At 37.1% G+C, this 15045-nt stretch overlaps 1 protein-coding gene across 2 annotated transcripts in view; it reads left to right on the top strand.

Moving 5' to 3' along the window:
- Zscan25 (zinc finger and SCAN domain containing 25) overlaps positions 1 to 15045 on the top strand; it is a 54897-nt gene that overhangs the window by 25607 nt on the left and 14245 nt on the right. The window contains exon 7 of one of the 2 annotated variants that reach the window (XR_004517653.1): positions 4097 to 4317. The gene's annotated coding sequence lies outside the window, so the exon portion shown is untranslated. Of the gene's footprint in view, positions 1 to 4096; positions 4384 to 15045 lie in introns of those variants that run through there. The other variant, XM_010642702.3, reaches the window with a different exon arrangement.

Genomic DNA, 15045 nt, shown 5'->3' with positions numbered 1-15045 from the left:
CAACCCCGGCTTGTTTTATGTACAGAATGTGAAAAATTCTAGCTTTGTTTTTTCTAAAGTAATTTCACCAGCATTATGTTTTATTGATTAAAATTCTCTGGATGTTTTAATGGTTGTGAATTAATTGTGATTTAATAAATTTCCACTAGGCAACTTCTTTGGCAAATATAACTTCTAAGTGTGCAGTTAACTGTCTTTTAGGTTAAGAGATGTCTCTGATAGTCTATTACTGGGGTGAGCTTTCTTAATCTGTGTAGAGTAGACTGATTATACTCTGAACTTTCTAAGTTTCATGGGGTCAGTTCAAATCATTGTTTAATGATCAGCAAGTATTATACCATGTGGAGATTGCTGTTGAAAAACACAAGGTGTGTGTCATCACTGATGGCCCCAAAACATCAGCCCTTTAGGTTCTACTTTGATGTATATTTTCTGAGGGAAATTGCCAGAGAAATCTTGACTTTTATTTGCAGGAACTAGACTTGTCCCTTATAGTGTGTTTCTAGGGTGAGCCAAATTCCTATATTCATCCTACTTAATGGAGACTTAAGTATAACTTGAACTCTGTAAGTTTTATGTGGTCATCTGGGGTCATTGATTAATGTTCAATCAGGATTATGCCAGTAAGACAGTGTTATCACAAAACATGAAACACTTGTTCTCTCTCATCAGTGGCTTTATTCCAATTGCAACATTTTCTAGCTGGATGCTTGTTTCTGTTATCAATGTTGTCTTTATTCCCTGTCATCAAAATCTACAACATCGGATTCTTTTTATCTAACATCACAGTAGCCTGGTGTCCAAAACTAAGAACGCATTGTTCTAAAGGGTCAACTGGAAAGCTGAGAGTGAAAATGTCTTCTGGTTATTAAGTGAGCCAGTGACAGGTTGGGAGTGGGAGATTAGGGCCTAGTCTTCTGTGGCAACTTCCTCTCAGCCACACTGTTTCAGTTATCTCTTCATTTTTCCTACAATTGAGTGTGTGGCCTGATCCTGCCATTTCCAAACTCTCCCAAACTGTGAATACTCTTTAATTCCAAAATTACTTCTGTTTTTTTTTTTCAGGTGTAATTATAGGTATGAGCTCATTTCTGGGCCCAGTTTCTGTGTAAATTCATTTTCTGGTAATTATGTTATGAAATACTTGAGGCTAAGTTCATGTAGTTTACAGTTATCTTGGGGAGTGAAAGAAAAGAATTTTATTTAACCCAATGTTCTGGAAGATGAAATATCATGGCACCAGCTTTGGTGAGGGCCCCATATACATGACAACATGACAGTGCAGAATTTCATTGATAAATATTTTTTGATTCTGTATGAATTTTAATATTCTTTTTCTCTAATTCTGTTAGGAATGTTGGCATTTTTGTGGGGATTACATCAAATCTGTGTGTCAGATTTCTTTTTTTCATTGAGTTTATTTGTACTTCTTAAGTATACAGTACAGTTACACTTATCACTGGGATCTTATACCTTTACATGGCAGATCTACTTCTCATTTTTTACCATACTCCCGCCCTCCCTTCAACCCCTCCCCCTCTCCTATTTACAAAGACTTTGTTTCCATTTTTTCCTTTTCTCATATTTTTCTTCTCCCTTATTTCTCTTCCCCTACCCTTCCCACTTCTCCTACACTTTTAGCCCTTTTCTTCCTATTTCACATTGTCAGTTATACAGTTTGGATCTCATTACACTTTCAGTTTTTCAAGTAAGGCCATTTTTACTACATTGGCTCCATATATCCAGGTAGAAAAGATATCTTTTCATTTTTAAAAAATTAATTTTATCAGTACATTTTAGGTATATAATTTAATGATGTTCATCATTGCAAATTTGCACCTTTACATAATCCATCTTGGTTCTTATTTTTTCCCCATTCCCCTTCCCTCCCTTCAACCCCTCCTCCCTCCCTATTTACAAATACTTTGTTTCCATTTTTTCATTTTCTCATATTAATTCTATTCTATTTTCCTCTCCCCATCCCTCCAATACCCCTTACTCTTTGCCCCTTTTCTTCCTATTTCAAAGTATCTGTTATACCTTTTAGTCTTTATTTATACTTTCAGTTTCTCATACCTAAAAAACTATTAAGTATTTACATGTGCCTGTCCTATTTATTTCAGTTAAGAGTATCACCTCAATGTACACCCATTTAGCTATAAATGTCTCTAGTTTCTCATTTTTCATGGCTGAATAGTACTCTAATAAAACCCACATTTTCTTTATCCATTCTCCAGTTGACTGGCAAATGGGCTTCTTCTAAGTTTTAGTATTACAAACTGTGCTGCTATGAACATAGGTGCACATATATTGTTTTGGTGTGATTCTTTTAATGCTTTGGGGGAAGATACCCAGCAGAGGAAGACCTGGGTCAAATGAGACTGCCAATCCTAGTTTTTTGAGGTGTCTCCATACTGATTTCCTCAGCAGTTGCACCAGTCTACACTTCCACTAGCAGTGGAGCAGGGTTGCTCTTTCCCCACAGTCCTGCCAGCATTTGTTACTGGTTGATTTCAGGAGAGCAGCCATTCTTTCTGGTGTGAGGTACAATCTCAGTGTGGTTTTCATTTGCATCTCTCAAATGACCAGTGATTGCAGCCATTCTTTCTGGTGTGAGGTACAATCTCAGTGTGGTTTTCATTTGCATCTCTCATGTGACCAGTGATGTTGAATATTTTTTCATGTTTATTTGCTATTTCTACTTTGTCTGAGAAATGTCTGTTCATTTCAAATTCCAATTTTTGAATTGGGTCTTTAAATTTGGGAGATCCAATTTTTTAAGTCCTTTATATATTCTAGACATTAGACCTTTGTCTGAGGAACAGCTGGTGAAAATATTTCCCCACATTGTGAATTGTCTCTTCACACTGTTGGTCCTTTCTCTTGTTGTGCAGAAGCTTTTTAATAAGAAGAGATCCCACTTGTTGATTCTTTGTGCTATTTCATGGACAACTGAGGTTTTGTTCATAAAATCTTTTCCTACACCAATGTCTTCAAGAGTTCTAATCTCTAGTCTCTATTCCAGCTGGTTTAGTGTTTCTGTTTTGATATTTAGATCTTTAATCCATTTTGGTTTTAGTTTAGTGCATGGTGAGAGATATAGGTCTAGTTGTAATCTGTGGCAAGTTGAAACCCACCTTTTCCAGCACCATTTATTGAAGAGGCTATCTTTCCTCCATTGAGTGTGTTTGGCTCCTTATCTGGAGATGAGGTAGCTCAGTGTATCCGTAGTTATTTTTGCAACTTCAAATCTGTCCCACTGGTCCTCAGCTCTGTTTTGTTTTTTTGGTATGGAGATCAAACTAGCACCCTTGCTCTTGTGAGGCAGGCAGGGGAACCACTGAAATAAATCCCTGGCCTCAGGTCCATTTGTTTGCCAGTACCATGCTGCTTTTATCACAGTAGCTTTGTAGCATAGTTTCAAGTCTACCTTGTCTTTGTTGCCTAGAATTGCTTTTGCTATTCTAAGTTTCTTCTGTTTCCAAATGAATTTTTGCATTGTTTTCTCAAGGTCTGTGAATTATGCTGCTGAGATTTCAATTAGGATTGCATTAAATCTATATAGCAGTTTTGGAAGTATGGCCATTTTCACTATGTTGATTTTTCCTACCCAGGAGCAAAGGATGTCTTTCCATTTTCTGATATCTTCTTCCATCACTTTTTTGAGAGTGCTGTAGTTTTCAGAGTAGAGGTCTTTGATATCTTTCATCAGGTTGATTCCTAGGTATTTCAATTTTTTGGATTCTGTTGTGAAAGGAATTGATTGCCCCATTTCTCTCTCAGTGAGTCTATTTTTTGTGTTTAGAAAAGATATTGAAGAGTTGTGCTTACTTTTGAAAACCATGAACATCTTACTCTGTGGTCTCCCTGCCAAGGATTCAAGTGCTGAAACATTTCAAGCAGTGAAGACAGAGTACCTCACAGACTTGCTGGAGATTTGCGGGGACAGCTAACTTTAAGAATTACCCACTTTGGCCAGCCAGTTCAGGGAGCTAAGCAGATTCTCCATCCTCCAGCACCCCTGGCTTTCATCACAGCATACCAGTGAGGGCTGCCCAGACAACACAGGGAACTAAGTATCTTCCCTACCTTCTAGCACCCCGGGCCTTCATTGGAGCAGACTGGTGAGGACTGCCCAGCTGCATGGGTGTCTCTTCAGCATTCCCCCCAACCCTGTGATCTTGGGTCTCCTGGTTGTGCTGGTACCTGGATCCACACTGCGGAGGCACAGGTGGTCATAAAGGCCATTGTACTAAACTCCAGAAGATAGAAGAGAAGTGAATAACACAATAAAGGAACACCAAACCTCTGTAGTTGGTAAGTTGAAGGGATCACCACCTTGCATCAGAACTTGGACTATTTTCAGGGGAAGGGCAGCTGGAACTTGCCGTAGAACCCTGCAGAGTTTGACCCTGAAGGAGGTGAGGGAGCTCAATTTGGGCCTTGCAGCCAGAATTCAGCCTGAATCTCAGGGGTCTGCCATTGGCGAGCTGAGACTAACTGACATAGTTCTGCACATTGCTGCCCACATTGTCTATTGTGACAGCAGAGAGGCCCTTCAAATTGTTTTCTATCTTTTCCTCTTAGTTTTAATTTTTAAAATTTTGTTTATTCCCACTCTTCAAATTCTTCCTTTTTCTTTTTTCCCCCACTCAATCTCTTGCTTCCTCACATTATTCTTCATCTCCCTTTTTGTTCCTGTTCCTGCCCTAATTTGGATTTCTTCTTTCTTTTTCTTCCTTCTCTCTTTTTCCTTCACTTGATTGTCATTAGTTTCAAAGGAAAGTGAGTACAATTTATAGCTTCCTTATTACTTTTTTTTCCTATTCATGTCTTTGTTCTTGCACTGTGTATGTCCCTCTTGTCTTTAAGAATTTCCTAGAATTTCCATGATCATTCTGTGTCCTTTGGTTTCACTCGAAACCTTCTCCTTTCCTTCCACCTATCTATTCCTCTTCTCCCAACACCTTCTAAGTCCCCATCTAGAAGGGTAAAGTTGCTATATTGAAAAGTTTATTAACTAAAAACATTTAGGGATAGTCCTTGATTTTGATTTAATTCACATAGTTAAAGGTAATAGATAGCTACCACAAAGGTAATAGATAATTACCACAAGGTAATTAATAACTACCACAAATTGTCAATTTCTAAGCTTGCTGGATGCTATTGTGTTACTGACAGTATCAATTGGGCTAAAGGGTTGTGATTGATTTAATGAGTTGTCCTTCCTAATATTATGAAAATGAGAGTGTCTGTGAGTCGTTAGAGACTCAAAACCTAAAGAAGAGCTATAAGAGGAAGATTGAAATACTAACCCAGGAATTAAAAAGAGGACATCACCACCAACAAAAATACAAATAAGAAAACACTTAAGCAAGGCACAAAACAGACTTCCAGTACACCAATGGCAAGTTCTAGGGGAAACAAGATGGAAAAGTCTGACAATCAACCATGAGGACACCCTGAGCTGATAGCACAGGAAGTAACAAAATGGATGAATGAGGCTCTAGAAAAATTCAAAACAAATAATTTCCCAGATAACTACAGAGATGGTGAGTACCATGAAAGACATGATTAGAGACCCTAGAACAGAAACAGACCAAAAAAAAAAAAAAGTTGATTTCAGGACCATGATAGAAGCCATGAATGTCCAGCATAGGAAAGAAATAGAAACCATGAATGCCTAACATAGGAAAGAAATGAAATCCATGAAACAGATTCAAACAGGTATCCTGGAGGTTAAAAACTATTTAAAGCATTCACAGCAGAATGAATGAATGAATGTGAAGGTAGAATTTCAGATGTAGAAGATGGGATTGCAGTCCATGACCATGAAAAGATAGATCTCTTAAAAAGAGGAAGGGATCATGAGAAATTGATCCAACAACACCTGGATGATGCAAAGAATAACGTAAGACTGATAGGAACCCATGAAGTAGCAGGAGAAACTACAAATGACATAAAAAACTGTTCACAGAATTAATGACAGAAAACTTCCCAAACAGAGGAAAAAATTTGGCATACAGATAAATGAGGCATGTAGCACTCCAACGAGCAATGATTAAAAAAAAAAAAAACAACAACTATACCTAGACATATAGTAGTCTAGATTCTGGAAACTCAACAGAAGAACAATACTACAAGCAGTTAAGAGAAAAGAAACAAATCACATGCAAAGGAAAGCCCATCAGAATCACAGAAGACTTTTTAACTGAAACCCTCAGGTCAAGGAGAGCCTGAGGTGAGGTATTTCAAGCCCTAAAAGAAAACAACCTTCAACCTAGACTGATGATTCCTGCAAAACTCTCTTTCAAAATGGATGGGGAAATAAGATACTTTCATGACAAAGAACACCAGATAAACTTCATGAATACAAAACCAGTACTATAAACAATTATAAACAATATCCTAGAAAAAGACAATTGAAAGTCACAACACCATGAGGCTCAACAGAGCAAATCAATTAGGCAAGGCAAGAAACTAAAGGGAGAGGGGGAAAATTAAAAAGAGCCAAAAACAGGACAATAACATGACAATGATAGGGTAATATATATAAGTTATAACCATCAATGTCAATGGCCTCAATTCACCAATCAAAAGAAATAGACTGGCAGAATGGACTAAGAAGCAAAATCGAACAATATGTTGTATAGAAGAAGCACACCTAATTAAAAAAGAAACTCATAAACTGAAAGTAAGAGGATGGGAAACAGTTCTCCATGTGACAAGTTCAGAAAAAAGCTGGGGGAGGTATCTTATTTGAAGACAAAGTAAATGTCAAACCTAGACTAATTAAGAGAGACAAAGGAGGCCACTACATCCTTTTAAAAGGAACAATCCAAGAGGAAGACATGACAATCATAAATATATATGCAATAAATACTAATGCCCCTAACTATATAAAACAAATATTAAGGGACATGAAAAACCAAATAAGCACTAATTCAATTATAGTGGGGGCCCTAAGTACCCTATGGTTACAAATAGACAGATTATCTAGACAAAAAATCAACAATGAAATACTAGAACTGAACCAAGTTTTTGAACAATTGGACTTAATAGACATCTACAGAGTGTTCTACCCAAGTAAATCAGAATATACATTCTTTTAGATGCACATGGGTGATTTTCCAAAACAGACCATATACTAGCTCATAGAACAAGTTTAAGTAGGTGGTAGATTTATATTAGAACATATTTAAATCAATGCAAAGGAATTGAAGTTATCCCATGTATATTATCAAACTATAGTGCAATTAAGGTGGAGATCAGTAGTATAATAAACTGCAAGAATTTCACAAACACATGGAAGTTGAGCAACACTCTCCTGACCAACCAATGAATCAGAGAGGAAATTAAAGAAGAAATTAATCGGTTTTTACAAATAAATGATAATTCTAATATAGCATCCAGGAATCTATGGGATGCAATGAAAGCAGTTCTACATGGAAAATTCATAGCAGTGAATACCCACACTAGATAAATAGAGTGAGCTCCAATAAACAATATAATGATGAATCTTAAGCTGCTAGAAAAAGAAGAGCAAGCAAAACCCAAAGCTCATAAAAGGGAGGAAATTATAAAGATCAGAGCAGAAATAAATGTAATAGAGACTAAGAGAACAATACAAAAAAAACTAATAAGAATTGGTTTTTTGAAAGAAAAAAATCAAATCAATAAACCCTTAGCCAAACTTGTCCAAAAAAAGGAAAGAAAGTACTCAGATCCATGCAATTAGGAACGAAAAAGGTGAAGTCACAACAGATCCAGCAGAAATCCAGAGGATCATCAATACCTACTTCAAGAAACTGTACTCTAGCAAAATGGAAAACACAGAAGAAATGGACAGATTTCTAGATACTTATGAATTACCAAAGTCGAACAAAGAAGATAAGAAAATTCTAAATACCCTAGTTACAGTCATTGAAATTGAAAACTTAATTAAAAATTTACAAACTAAGAAAAGCCCAGATCCTGATGGCTTCACTGCTGAATTCTAAAAGATATTTAGAGAAGAACTACTGCCACTCCTCTTTAAACTTTTCAATGAAATTGAAAGGGAAGCAATACTTCTAAGTTCATTCCTGGAAGCAAGTGCTACTTTGATTCCCAAACCAGGGAAAGACCAACCAAAAAAAGAGAACTGCAGGCCAATCCTACTAGTCAATATAGGTGAAAAAATCTTCAAAAGATACTGGCAAACAGAATACAGAGGGTCTCCAAGAAGATCACACACCCTGACCAAGTTGGATTTATCCCAGGGATGCAAGGGTGGTTCAACATTCATAAATCTATAAATGTAATACAGTATATTAACAGAGTCAAGAACAAAAACCATATGATCATCTCAATAGATGCAGAAAAAGCATTTGACATAATTCAACACCCATTCATAATAAAAATAGTGCAGAAAATGGGAATAGATAATCTTTATCTCAACTTGATCAAAGCTATCTATGAAAAACCAACAGTCAACATCATACTAAATGGCAAAAAACTGAAAACCTTCATGCTAAAATCAGGAACAAGACAAGGATGACCACTATCATGACTCCTATTCAATATAGTTTTGGAAACATTAGCCACAGTAATTAGACACGAGAAAGAAATTAAAGCATTAAAATAGGAAAGAAAGAAGTTAAACTGTCATTATTTGCTGATGATATGATACTCTACATAGACTAAAAAGATTCTGACCAAAGATTTCTAGACTTAATTGACACTTTCAGCAGAGTAGCTGGATACAAGGTCAACACTGAAAAATCAGTAGTCTTCTTGTACACAAATAACAGACTCACTGAGAGAGAAATTGGTGAAACAATTCCTTTCACAACAGCATTAAAAAAAATGAAGTGTCTAGGAATCAATCTGTTGAAGGAAGCAAAAGACCTCTACACTGAAAACTACAGCACTCTGAAAAAAGAGATCAAAGAGGATATAAGAAACTGGAAAGATATTCCTTGCTCCTTGGTAGGAAGAATCAATACAGTGAAAATGGCCATACTTCTAAAACTGCTATATGGATTCAATGCAATCCTGATTGAAATTTCAACAATATATTTCACAGAACTAGAGAAGATTACCCAAAAATTCATTTGGAACAAGAAGACACTTAGAATAGGAAAAACCTTTCCAGGCAACAAGGACATGGCAGGGGATATTACAATCCCCAACTTGAAACTATACTACAAAGCCACTGTGATAAAAACAGCATGGTACTGGCAAAGCAAAAGACTGGAGGATCAGTGGAATAGATTGTAAGATACAGAAACAACTCCAGATGTACTCAGCTACCTCATCTTTGAAAAAGGATCCAACCATCCTCACTGGAGGAAAGATAGCCTCTTTAATAAACTGTGTTAGAAAAACTGAATTTCAAACTGCCAGAGATTAAAATTAAACCCTTATCTTTCACCATGCACTAAGCTAAAATCCAAATGGATTAAAGATCTGAATATTAAAAAAAAAACACTAACTTGCTGGAAGATAAGTTAGGTAGAACTATTGAAGACATTAGTATAGGAAAAGGCTTTATGAACAAATCCTCAGTAGCAGAGAAACTAGCACAAAGAATCAACAACTGGGATCTTATCTAATTAAAAACTTCTGTACTTCAAGACAAACCACCGACAGAGCTAAGAGGAAACCTACAATGTGGGAAAAAGTTTTACCAGATGCTCCTCAGACAAAGGACTATTATTTAGAATACATAAAGAACTAAAAAAAAAAAAAATCAGAACCCCCAAAATATAAAGACTGATTAAAAAATGGGCATCTGAAATGAACAGAGATTTCTAAGAAAAGAAGTAAAAGCAACAAATAAATATATAAAAATATTCAACATTACTGTTAATTTGAGAGATGAAGATGAAAATAATACTCCAATTCCACCTCACCCCAGAAAGGATGGCTGCTATCAAGAAATCAACCAATAAGAAATGCTGGCAGGGTTGTGGGGTGAAAGCAACCCTTCTCCATTGTTGATTAGAATGCAGACTGGTGCAACCACTGTGGAAATCGGAGATACCTGAAACAACTAGGATTATAGGTTTCATTTGACCCAGGTATCCCTCTGCTGGGTGTCTTTCCAAAAGCATTAAATGAATCATACCACGGTGATACATGCACACCCATGTTTATAGCGGCACAGTTTGTAATAGCTAAAACTTGGAAACAGCCCAATTACCCAGCAGTTGGAGACTGGATAAAGAAGATGTGGTTTTTCTTTTTTTTTACTCATTGAGTTTATGGCAATAAAGTGTAAATGGGGAGGGGAAGATGTGGTTTTTCTATAAAATGGAATACTAAGCCATAAAGAATGAGAAACTAGAGTCTTTAATAAGAAAATGGATGCATATTGAGGCCATACTCTTGAATGAAATAAATAAGACACACATGTGTAAGTACTGAATACTTTTTTTTTTTTTTGGAACTGGGGATTGAACTCTGGTCCTTGCGCTTGCAAGACAGGCCACCGAACCGCTGAGCTAAATCCCTGGCCCCCAGTACTGAATACTTTCTGTGGTGTGAAAAACTAAAAGTGTAAATAAGATCCAAATTGTATAACTGATAATGTCAAATTGGAAGACATGGGCTAAAGGTTTTGGGGAAGTGGGAAGGGAAGAAGAAAGGAAATAAAGGACAAGAAAAAAAATGAGAAAAGGCAAAAATGGAAACAAAGTCTTTGTAAATAGGGGCACCCTAATGTTTGGTGCTTTTATATTTATGATCATCATCTCTTCCTTTTTGATTGTTCCCTTTACAATAATTTAGTGTCCTTCTTTGTCTCTGTCCATCAGTGTTAGTTTGAAATCTACTTGATCTGTGAGGAGGACAGTTACTCTTGCTTTTTTTTTGGGGTTCCTGTCACATGTAGTATTGTTTTTCACTCTTTAAGTTTCAGTTTATGAGTTTCATTTTGAATTAAGTGTGTTTCTTTTATGCTGCATATTGTTGGATCTTGCTCCTGGACCCATTCTGCCGTGCTATTTCTTTTGATTAGTGCATTGAGACCATTAGCATTTATGGTTATAACCAATATGCATTGACTTATCCTTGTCACAACTCTTTTTGTTGGATTCCCACCTTTGCATTTAATTTCTTGTTGTGCCTGATAGATTCATACTACTGGGTTTCATGGGGTTCTGATCCTCATTGTATTTTTCCTGGATATTACTTAAATGTTTTTGGAGTTCTGTTTTGGTGTTCATGAAGTTCTTAAGGTGCTCCTATCCATCAGTTTTGAAAGATAGTTTCACAGGGTACATCAATCAGGGTTGAAGGATGTTTTCCTTTAGAGCTTGAAATATGTCACTCCAAGGTCTTCTTGTCTTGAGCATTTGTGTTGAGAAGTTTGATGTGATCGGATGGGCTTTCCTTTGTATGTGATTTGTTTTTTTTCCTCTAACAGCTTCTAGAATTTTGTTCTTCTGTTGGGTTTCTGGAATCTTAACTATTTTATGCCTAGTTTTAGATTTTTTTGATCACAGCTATTTCGAGTCTTCACTTATGTGTATGTCAAGTTCTTTTCTCCTATTTGGGTAATTTTATGCCACTACTTCTCTCAGCAGTTTTCAAAAAATGTCATCTGCACTTTCTCCTGTTTGTTCATTGACTCCAGTCAGTCTTATAGTATTCTTCTTTGCATTGTCTAGCAGCTGCTAGGTTGTTTTCTATGGCCTCTCAGTATTCTTAAGAAATTTTTCTTTTCCTGATTACTAATTGCAATCCTATCTTCTATATCTGAAATTCTGTCCCCACATTGTCTCATTTTGCTGTGTAAACTTTCAATGGAGTTTTTAATCTGACAACCTTTTTGTTTTTGGGTTTTTCTTTTTGGAACTGGGGATCGAACTCGGGTCCTTGTGCTTGCAAGGCAGGCAGCATCTGTTTTATGGAATCCATTTGTTTCCTATGCTGAGATTTCATCTTGTTCCTCAGCTTTTATTTTTTAAAATATATGTCTGCTCTAGATTTATTAATGATGTCTTACACTATGGTTACAATCTCTGTTGTTGTCTGAGAAATTTTTTCTGATGTCATTTTTTTCCAGATCCTCTCTGGTTCCCAGTTCAGGGAGTCCAGGCGGTTAAGTATTGGATTATTCCATCTTGTTGTCTTTTGGGATTGCCTTAGGTGATCTGGAAGTCTGGTTTTGAGACTTGTTTATATGTCTTCTCATTTCCACAGGTACAGCCTGCTGTGCCTTTGTTGAAATAACTGTTTTTTTACCCAGTGGGCTTCAATTCTCAGCAAGCCACTGAGCAACCTTTTCTCTGATGCTCACCGGTATGCTAATTCCTGGGTTCATAATGATGGCCTGGATTCCTGAGCTGATCTGTTGTCTGGTCAGACTTTGGTGGGGCCTGTGCACACTTGGGATGCTATCTAGGTGTGCCTCTGACTTGGGCACCTATGTTTCTGTTTTCTGGGAGGACCTTTGTCTGGGGGCTGTACACACCAGTTCCTGGTATCTGAGCAGGCTTCTGGCTAAGTTCTCCATGCACTTACTGATGTTATCAGGATGAGCCTCTGGATGTTGCTTGTAGCTCTTTTCCATGTGATCCCTTGGCTTTGGCCTGTGTACCCAAGCCTATCATGTCATGGCAGGACCCAAGCTGGGATCTGCCTGCAGCCATGCCTCTCTGGTCCATACCACTGCTTGCCAGGATCTGTGTGCACTTGCCAATAGTATGGGGAATGACTATAGCTGATGCTTGTGTACCTGTGCAGCTCTTTTATGGGCAAGCCTTTGGCTTATGCCTGTGTACCTGAGACTGTGGGGATGAGGTGGGGCCCTGACTGGGATCTGCCTGCAGCTGTGCTGCTCTGGTCCACACTCAAGGATATCTTTTAATTTTCCTATGTTCTCTCTCTCTCTTTTTTTTTTTTTTTTTTTTTTTTTTTTTTTGTACCAGGGATCGAACTCGGTTCCTTGTGCTTGTGAGGCAGGCCACCGAACCATTGAGTTAAATCCCGGCCCTCTGATGTTTTCTTTGATATCATTTTTTAGAGTGGTATAGTTTTCATTTTTATTTTTTATTCCCTTAGTTAATTTCTAATTTTTCTTGAGGCTATTTTATTTTTTTATTTTTTTTCAGCTTTAATTGAGTTTATTGGTACATTTTAGGGATACAGTACAGTTACATTCATTGTTGAGATCTTGTACCTCTACATGACAAGTCTTGATTCTCATTTTTTCCCCTCACCTCTGCCCTCCCTTCACCCCCTCCTCCCCTCCCCATCTACAAACACTTTATTTTCATCTTTTCATTCTCTCACATTTTTTTCTTTTCCCTTTTTACTCTTCCCCTACCCATCCCACCTTCCCTACACCTTTAGCTCCTTTGTTCCCATTTCTAAATGTCAGTAGTCTTATTAGAATCTTCTGCATTGTTGCAGATTATTTACACCAGGGAAACTATTTGGTGTTTACACATGTGTGACTTATTTATTTCACTTAGGAGTATATCTTCAATATGTATCCATTTTCCTATGAATAAATCTATTTTCTTGTTCTTTATGGCTGAGTAATATTCCATTTTATAGAACAACCACAACTTCTTTATCCAGTTTCCAACGGATGGGCAGATAGGCTGTTTCCAAGATTTAGCTATTACAAACTGTGCCGCTATAAACATGGGTGCGCATACTTCTCTGTGATATGATTCTTTTAGTTCTCTTGGAAAGATACCCAGCAGAGGGATGGCTGGATCAAATGGAACCTCCAGTCCAAGCTCTTTGAGGTATCTCCATATTGATTTCCATAGTGGTTGCACCAGTCTGCACTCCCACCAACAATGGAGAAGGGTTCCTTTCTCCCCACAACCCCGCCAACATTTGTTATTGTGTGATTTCTTGATAGCAGCCATTCTTTGTGGGGTGAGGTGGAATCTCAGTGTTGTTTTCATCTGCATCTCTCGAATGACCAGTGATGTGGAACATTTTTTCATATATTTTCTTGCTGCTTTTACTTCTTTGTATGAGAAATGTCTGTTCATTTCGGATGCCCATTTTTGGATCGGGTCTTTATATTTGGGGGGACTGATTGTTTTGAGTTCTTTATATATCCTTGATAATAGTCCTTTGTCTGAGGTACAGCTGGTAAAAATTTTTTCCCACATTGTAGATTGTCTCTTAGTTCTGCTAATGGTTTCTTTTGAAGTACAGAAGCTTTTTAGTAAGATGAGATCCCAGTTGTTGATTCTTTCTGCTAGTTCCCGTGCTACTGAGGATTTGTTCATAAAGTCTTTTCCTATACCAATGTCTTCCAGAGTTCTGCCTAACTTACTTTCCAGCAAGTTTAATGTTTCTGTTTTAATATTTAGATCTTTAATCCATTTGGATTTTAATTTAGTGCATGGCGAAAGATAAGGGTCTAATTTTAATCTGTGGCAGGTTGATATCCAGTTTTTCCAACACCATTTATTAAAGAGGCTATCTTTCCTCCACTGAGGATGGTGAGCTCCTTTGTCGAAGATGAGGTAGCTGAGTACATCTGCATTTGTTTTTGTGTCTTCCAGTCTGTTCCATTGATCCTCAGGCCTATTTCTTTGCCAGTACCATGCTGATTTTATCACAGTGGCTTTGTAGTATAGTTTCAAATTGGGAATTGTTACACCTGGTGCCATGTGACTGTTGCCTATAATGGCTTTTGCTATTCTAGGTCTCTTGTGGTTCCAAATGAATTTTTGGATTCTTTTTTCTAGTTCTGTGAAATATAGTGTTGGAATTTCAATTGGCATTGCATTGAATGTATATAGCAGTTTCGGTAGTATGGCCATTTTCACTATGTTGATTCTTCCTACCCAGGAGCAGGGGATATCTTTCCATTTTTTTATATCCTCTTCGATTTCTTTTTTCAGAGTGCTGTAGTTTTCAGTGTAGAGATCTTTTGTTTCTTTTGTTAGATTGATTCCTAGATACTTCATTTTTTTGGATGCTATTGTGAAAGGAATTTTTTCCCTTATTTCTCTTTCCATGTGTCTGTTATTTGTGTGTAGAAAGGCTATTGATTTTTGGGTATTCACCTTGTATCCAGATACT

The sequence above is a fragment of the Fukomys damarensis genome, unplaced genomic scaffold (genome assembly GCF_012274545.1).
Source record: "Fukomys damarensis isolate Sample0158 unplaced genomic scaffold, DMR_v1.0_HiC HiC_scaffold_17, whole genome shotgun sequence".
NCBI lineage: Eukaryota > Metazoa > Chordata > Mammalia > Rodentia > Bathyergidae > Fukomys > Fukomys damarensis.
The sequence above is the reverse complement of the archived record's forward strand: the minus strand, read 5'-3'. Positions and strand labels throughout refer to the sequence as shown.